This window comes from Silurus meridionalis, chromosome 16 (assembly GCF_014805685.1).
Source record: "Silurus meridionalis isolate SWU-2019-XX chromosome 16, ASM1480568v1, whole genome shotgun sequence".
Lineage (NCBI taxonomy): Eukaryota > Metazoa > Chordata > Actinopteri > Siluriformes > Siluridae > Silurus > Silurus meridionalis.
In genome coordinates, this window is record NC_060899.1 from 15,853,627 (window position 1) to 15,861,953 (window position 8,327).

Here is an 8,327-nt window from a genome sequence, read left to right on the forward strand (position 1 = left end):
GGGTATATGTGGGATAAGGAGTAGATATGGATTACAGAGGTATATATGGCGATTTAGGGGCAGATGTGGATTGAAAGAGAGGATGTGGGATAAAAAGGGCAGATGTTGGGTTACAGTGTGTAGGTGTGTGTTGTTGAGGGTTGCATATGGCAGGTTTAAGGAAACAACTTTTGGGTAAATAGGGTAGAATTAAGGGTGGGCAGATATAAGTAGAATCGGGCAGGTGTGGGTTAAAAGGGGCGAATGTAGACAAAAACGGAGAAATGTGACTTATGGGGTAAGATGTGGGATAAAAAGGACAGATCAGGATTAAAGGATCCAATGAGGGTTAAAGTGAGTTTACGAGAGCAGATGTTGATTAAATCTGGCTAATGTGGTTTAAAGAGGGCAGATGCGGGTTAAAGAGGGCAAATGTGACCTAAGAAATCTAATAGTCAATGCCTTCTTGCTTCACCTGGTGTTAAAGCTGAGACAACATCTGGAACATAGTTTAGGAAAAAATAGATGAGTCACACAAGGATTTGCATAAAGTCAGGATATCAGACAGAAGCTATTCAGGTGTGTGTGTGTGTGTGTGTGTGTGTGTGTGTGTGTGTGTGTGTGTTCGGGGGGAGGGTGGCAGGTGTTGTGCAGGTTGGGGGTGTGTATGTGTGATAAGACCTCAACTGGAAATCCAATTAAAACTCTGACAGGCAGAACAGGCTGATAAGGCCGAGGTGGGGCAGAGGCGACGCGAAGGTGCGATCTGCCTCAGGCTTTTATCTGCTGCTGGAAATGTAAATGTGCTCACCTCACAACTCCTGAAAGCTTGAACATCTGTAACATCTGCACAGTCGTGTCCAGTTCAAGGCTATAAACACCACAGTGGTACAATGCTACAGCAGTTTACATAATCAGTCCTGTTTATAGGTATAGAGTCTAATGATGAATCACATCAAACAGAAATTAACAGCTAACAGGACACACACACACACACACACACACACACACACACACACACACACACGCACACAAAAACCTCTTACAGCAAACCAAATTCAGTGTGTGTTCAGTAGAAACAGTAGGAAAGACACAGTGTTAACCTGTTATAGGAAAATAAACAACGGCTCTGGCATATCTGTGTACTTTTCCAAGCGAGAGTTTAGAATTGTTTCGATTTCAATCATTCAATAATTCATACCTCAGTTTTCCTGATTTGGAAATGTTTTCTGGATGGGATTGTTTTCCAAATGGGAATATTTTCCGTTGGGAATGTTTTACTGATGGGAAATGTTTTCCTAATTGGGGAATGTTTTCTGAATGGGAATGTTGGCATGCTTTCATTCATCATATTGCTATTTGTTTGAGTTGAGCTGTAATAGATCATGTGATGCTGTGATCTAAAAACATATAATGAATAACCATTATACACTTAAGATCATGACATACATTATATACATAATATATATATATGAGGGATAGGGATTAGTCAACTTGCCAAATAATTAAATGTTAATGTTTTTTTCACCTGCTCTGAAGTCACGACAGATCGGTCTGATGTACGGAGCAGATTACCGATCGGAAGGTTAATGAAATTTTTATAAAATGCCCATCCTGCAGTTTCAAAAGCTAGATTAAACTGACGTGCGGTAATGAGAATGAATTGACCTGTGAAACGACGTCATCGTCCCTGCACAGTTAGGGATTGATAAACAGAGGAGAGAGAGAGCGAGAGAGAAAGGGCGAGAGAGAGAGAGAGAGAGAGAGAGAGAGAGAGAGAGAGAGAGAGAGAGAGAGACTGATAAAACTCGTCACTCTCTGTGACGCATGCTAATGCTCAAATCCCAGCTTTCTTAGGAATCCGTCTCTTATTATTCTTCCCACGTTTAACGATAACACAAATGACATTCTTTTTCCTGCAGCATTCGGTTTTCTTTATCTTCACATGCTTTTTGAAAAGTTGTACAACCAATAATTATAAGCTACAAAACTCTGATTAGAATGAAATTATCTGAGTGGGCAAGACAAAAGTTTGTTTGCAATAACATTTAGTCGCAGTGATGTGACAATAAAAGACATTTTCCAACACACGTTACAGACGATCCCGGGGTTTGTACCTTTACATACAAGCGCATAGATGGATACCTTTACCTCTGACTAACACTGGAGACTCCTTCCATAGATGCTCAACAAACCTTATTGGCTCTTTGCGCAATCACACACATTCATGTCTTTTAACTCCGTTTATGTGCCACGTAAATGAGCTGTTACTATAGAAACGATGATGTATTACCACTATAAAAATTTTCCTTCTGACCAATCAGAATGGAGACGTCAACAATAAACAGTAGGTACAAAATTTTCTCTGTGTTGGTCACAAATATTTACATGTAGGGAAGAGAAAATATAATGAGATGTGCAGCATAGCGTATCCTCCATATACAAGACGTCTACATTTAGACTGTTCATTTGCGACATTTAAAGCGCTACATCCAGATGTTTAATGTAAATTTAACACTCGTTTTGGCGTTTCATTCCCATTCAACTCACAATTTCAGTCTTTTTTCCCTCCCTATTTACTGCTGTTCCCTCTTCTTCATAACTATCATTTCCACTTATCGCTCTCCTCCAGCACACGCTCATTTGGCACACGCCTCAGCTCGCCGGGACGCCGCAGCCACGCGCCGTATATTTCACTGCCAGCGCTGTTATGACTCTGTAAGTCGCTACCTTTCCTCTCCACGCTTTGCTGCTTGTTATTGCGCCCAAGGCCTTTTTTCCCCTCCTCATTTTGTGACATTGTATAAAGTGAAACGTAGCATGAAAACGTTATTAATATGCAAATGAGCGCGGGTTAAAGACGGAGACCCGCCGTTATCCCAGACTCCCCGCTGCGCACGCGTTGTTAAAGTGCAACTGATTTGGGCATTAAATAAACGACGCGCTCCGGTAAAAATGTGCTCGTCGGGCTCGTTGTGGTGTTCACAGCTGTAGCGGCGTGACAACAGGAACTGTGTGTTGTACTAGAACAGACGTTTGAATACAGACAAATTGAAATAAGTCTTCAAAAGCAGGATGCTGAATATAGCAGCGGGTGGGTACAGAGGAACGCCGAATGACTTGAGTGTTAACAAATATGCACGTGTTGTTTATGGACACTTTATAGAGTGAGGATGGTCGCACGTGCTCACAATGCTGTGATAAATTTAATTTGCAGTTTAAAAGGTGTGACATGAAGAAAGGGGGGGAAAAACTATTTTCCTGCGATGCAACAATAATCAAATGCAACAGTGATCAGTGATTGGTTGGGATTAACGGTGATCATTGATTATTTTTTGATTGTTTGTAAGGAAAAAGATTTATCAGGATCAGCAGTGATGAGTGATTAGTAGAAACAATGGGAACCATTGATCGGGCAGAAACAATGTGATCAGTAATTGGTAATAACAATGATAATTGATGATTGGTAGAAAAAATAGGGATCAGTAATTGGTAGAAACAATGTAGTTAAGGAGGCGTGGCTTGTGTGTCTGTCTATTACAGTGGAGGCGTGGCCTATGTGCATGTCAGTTGTAGTGAAGGAGGTGTGGTTTCTGTCAAAACTGCAATTTCTTGTACTTTTCGGATCGGAATGACCAAATCTCAATAAGTGCATCATACTATCATCAGCTTTTTATTTGTCTTTTATAGATCAGATCATGAATCATCCAGACAGCAAACACCACACTATAATGTAGACGCAGTAAATCTGTCAATAATAAACAAAAAGATTCCTAAAATCTGTTTAGTGCACAGTTTCCTTAAATGTAAACGATGAATCATTATGTGATCAGTGATCTATAAATCAGTGACAATCAATAACATCTTGTGATTAGAGCTTCAGATGCTCTCACAGAGAAATACGAGACGATCCGTTCTCACTTGGTCTCAATTGTAATTTTTATGCACGTAGCGTTTCAGATGACCAGACGGTTTTTAGGAGTCAAAACCCAGACCTGCCTCAAATCCACTGTAAGATCTTAAAGGACTTAAAGGACTTCATCCTTCAGCTTTGGATGAGGAAATCTAAATACCAGAGACGTGTGGCGTTAATGTGACGAGGTCACGGTTTTGATCTGGATCTGGACGTAGGTGTGTGATGTTCACACCAAGGGCCTCCTGGGAGTTGCAGGACAGGTCCGCTTTCATAATTCACCGTGTCACGTCACATAGCTGTCGAATGTCATTTCCTCCACGCATTCATCATTTGGAATCGCACCGGCGTCCCGTCCAGACTCTCTGCCCTCGCGCGAGCTTCCTCCATCACTCCACTGTGTCAGATCAGCACCGTGGCAAATATAGCTGGAGATAATTTATCCCCACAATCATCCGTCTCCGACACCACAAGGGGCAGCGTGATGGAATCGTTCTCTCGCTTTTCCATCTGCTTTTGACACAAATGTGAAAAGTCACGAAGGTAGAACTCAATAATCCTCTCCAGGGAAGGAGAAAAGGAAACAATCATAGAGAAGAAGTTACACAAAACCAAGCTTTAAAAAAATTAATTAATTGAAGGGAAAATAAATTAATAAATAAACAGTGTTTCGGAAAAAAGCTCTGAAATTTTCTACTAAATAAACACAAATTTTTTTATTAAGAAATAGGAACGTTAGCTACCTAGAATGTCTTCACCAATATTTTTATTAACGATGCTGACTTGGAGTTATAATTATAATCTCCATAGCTACACTGTAGCTTTATTTACTACAGAAAAATAAGATAAATGAGAGAGTTTATTGCGTTACATGTTTTTCAGGATTCTAAAAACCCAGAGAAGTCGAAACTGTATGTTCTGTAACGATCGGTGAGGCAACGCTCGATTGTAATCCTCGATTCTTTAAACACAGCCATGAGACAATTTACGCAGGTGTGTGACGTCATTACCATCCGCTGAAATCGTAGAAAAAAATCGCAGCTGTAATTATAATTAGCAAGTCACTAATAGAAGCGCTTTTGTTCAGCCGTCATTCCTCAGAGCCGTGCGGAAATCCAGTGAAATATCAGTTTAATAACTAACACACAGCTGCTCCAGATGTTTTATGGTGTCATTTACAGTATTGTGTAAGATTAAGGCCAATAAGCTGCAACATTCATTTCATATTTGCTAATTAAACTCAAAACTCTAACTGGGGAATGAAGTGCATTTACTATTACATCAGATCAGGTGTGCGACCAGAAATAATGGTTACCACGACGACAGTGTACCGTAAACGCTGTTTTTTTCCAGCAAGGCCTTGTTCACACATGATCATCCTTATTACACACAGACGCGCACACACACACACACACACACACACACACACACACACACACACACACACACATGGAATATAACAGGAATGTTACACATACAGTTTACTCTGTTATTATATAAAGTTACATTCCAGGCACAATCACCAGATGATGACAGACTGTAGGACTGTGTTTGTCCTGGAGCAGAGCATGCGAGGGTAATCTTAGGTTTGAGATTCTATCCAATCAGATTTCAGCCGTCACATCAGATAAGAAGATAAGATAAAATAAGATAAGAACTTTAGAAATGAACATTGAGGGCAGCTGATTGTATATAATACATTAAAGAAGCTGTTGCTGTTCATTCAAATCCAGGATGTTGCTTTAACCAATCAGATTGTGAGTTGATCTCACCGAGGCCCTCTAGCAGGCGTCCAATAATGTCAGCATTTTCATGTCGTTTGATTGGACGGTCAGAGAGCACACTAATCAGAGGTCGCACGCCGCATCTGTAGCAAACTGCACAAGCTCAAATATACTGATTTGAAACTGATTTGGTCTGCAAACTAATCGGATCCAGACCAGAGGAACTTCTGTGTAGAACGCTAAAGTGTTTTCCTGCATCTCATTAGTGTTCCATCAACAGTGAAGCAAAAAATGAACATGAAAATGCAGATTGATGAATATAAAAAAGATAAATAGACATTCATATATACAGTATATACATATATTTGTTTTTTATTTAAAAAAAATTTAAGTTTAAGTGCTCAGAACGCTTCTTCTCTCGTTTTTTTCCCTCTAAAAGCTTCATTTTTATGTTCTGCTGTTTTGTGTACCAGACTGACAGAACGTCTCGTTCCAGTCTGAACGCTAAATCCTCGGAAAAACAGCGTTTCCTTAATCACCCCGGACTGAGGTGAAGTTTTTCAACTGCTTGAGCTAATGGTATGCTAGCGTGGTTTGCGGTGTTTCTCCAAGATGTTGAACAGACTTGTCAGAGCTCCACACCAATTACCTTGATTCCTGTCGCTGCCTGATTCGCTGCTAACTGTGATAAATTGCACCTCGTAGACCGAGGATTTTTTTCCCAACCCCTTTACTCCACCGACTTGTTTTGCTTTTCGTAAATCTTTAGAAATAGATTTTTTTGAAGGGGGAAACGGTTGGCCAGGAATTAGCGGGGCTCAGTTTGCTAATTCGGTTCTTGCTAGTTACACCGCTGAAATCAGAGAACTGATAGTGTAATTAGTTTTTTAGAGCAGCAGACCGAGCAATACGTTCATATCAATTATGGAAGCATGTTATCTTTTCCATAGTAACAGCTCATTGGCGAGATGTGGTGCGAGTGACGCTGTAAATAAACGTGTGGATTGAAAAAGAAATGAATTTAAAAAAGAATACCTAACTGATGACATGGTAAAGTTTTCTGTAAGGTTAATGGAAGGAGTCTCCAGTGCCAGAGCTCAGTTTTACACTTGTCTCCACGTTAACATTAACGTTATCAGTGACACATTCGAAGGAACTACTGTTTATAGCTGCTATAACGTAAGTGAAAACAGGAACTTCCTTGTTTCCATTGCATTCAATGTAACTATAAATGGAAATTTGCACAATTTGTCATTTTGCACCTCATTGGTGATTACGTTACTATAAACTTTAGTATCATTTCTTTTTCCTTCTTTCTTCCTTTTTTTCTTCCTTTTTTTCTTCCTTTTTTTCTTTCTTTCTTTCTTTCTTTCTTTCTTTCTTTCTTTCTTTCTTTCTTTCGTTCTTTCTTTCTTTCTTTCACCCTGATTGCTATTCAGCTGTTCTCTTCACGGATCACATCCACCTCCTGCTTATTATCCATTCCTCGCTCTCTATCTCTCACTCCATCTTTTATAAGTCTCTGTCTTCCACCCCTCTCCTGTCTTCCTCTTTTTCTCTCTCTCTTTCTCTCGCTCTCATTTTCACTCTCCAGGGCTGCTATTAGTTTTCCTTTAAACCAAAATAAGACCTGAGAGCAAAGCAATAGCGCCAGACAGCCCTCGCTCTCTCAATTACACCGAGCTGACTGGGTTACTAAGCCCTCAGCCACTTAGTGCAGGAGCAGGAAGGACAGATAGATAGATAGAGAGAGAGAGAGAGAGAGAGAGAGAGAGAGAGAGAGATAGAGAGAGAGAGAGAGACTTTTGTAGGCGACAGGTCTTTGTTAAGCCAGCACCCCTGCAGGGATTCGTCCCAAATCAATGGAGAGTGGCTGCCCGCTGCCATCGGTCAACAATTTCGAAGGCATTGATTTCCTGCCTGCTGGGACTCGTTAGCTTCTGCATCACAAGAATGTAGCACGCACAAACACACACACACACACACACACACACACACACACACACACACACACACATGCACACTACAACTGAATACCAAATAGGGCACTGCATAAGGACATATGCTATTAGCTAAAGTGCACTGTATAGGAAATAACCCGAATGACACCATGTGGATCTGAATCCGTTCTGCACTTCAAACATCTGTTTCTGTATTCAGAATAAAAGCTATAGTGAACCTGGATACTTACAAACTATATATACAGGTGGTCCCTGAGTTACTTGAGATTTTTTCAACCTTATAATGATGATAGCGATGCAATATATCAAAAATTGTGGCGTTCAGTGTTCTCTGTGTTAAAGCGCTCAACACGTGAACCACACTCGTCCACGTGTCCACGGCCACATACTTATATACTGTAAAGTTTATATATTATGGTACTGTAAATTGCTGTGTTTTGCTAAATAATGTTATGTAACTTGTTACATTATTAACACAGTACCTTCTGCGATTCACACTGGATCTCTGCAAAGGTGTCAAAACAGCAATATTTAAGGATCTTCATTTCAGGATGAGGGCGAAGTCTGCGGGAGCCAAATCTGGCGAGTAGGGTGGGTGTGGAAGTGAGATCGAGGTTGTTTCCAGCGAGAAACTCAGGTGTGAGGAGGTGACAAGGTGAGCACTTGGTCAGTATAGCACTAGTTACACGATGCCTTTTGCCACATTGACTTATGAAGTTTGGTGCTTCCTGTGACTGTGCGAGCAGCCCT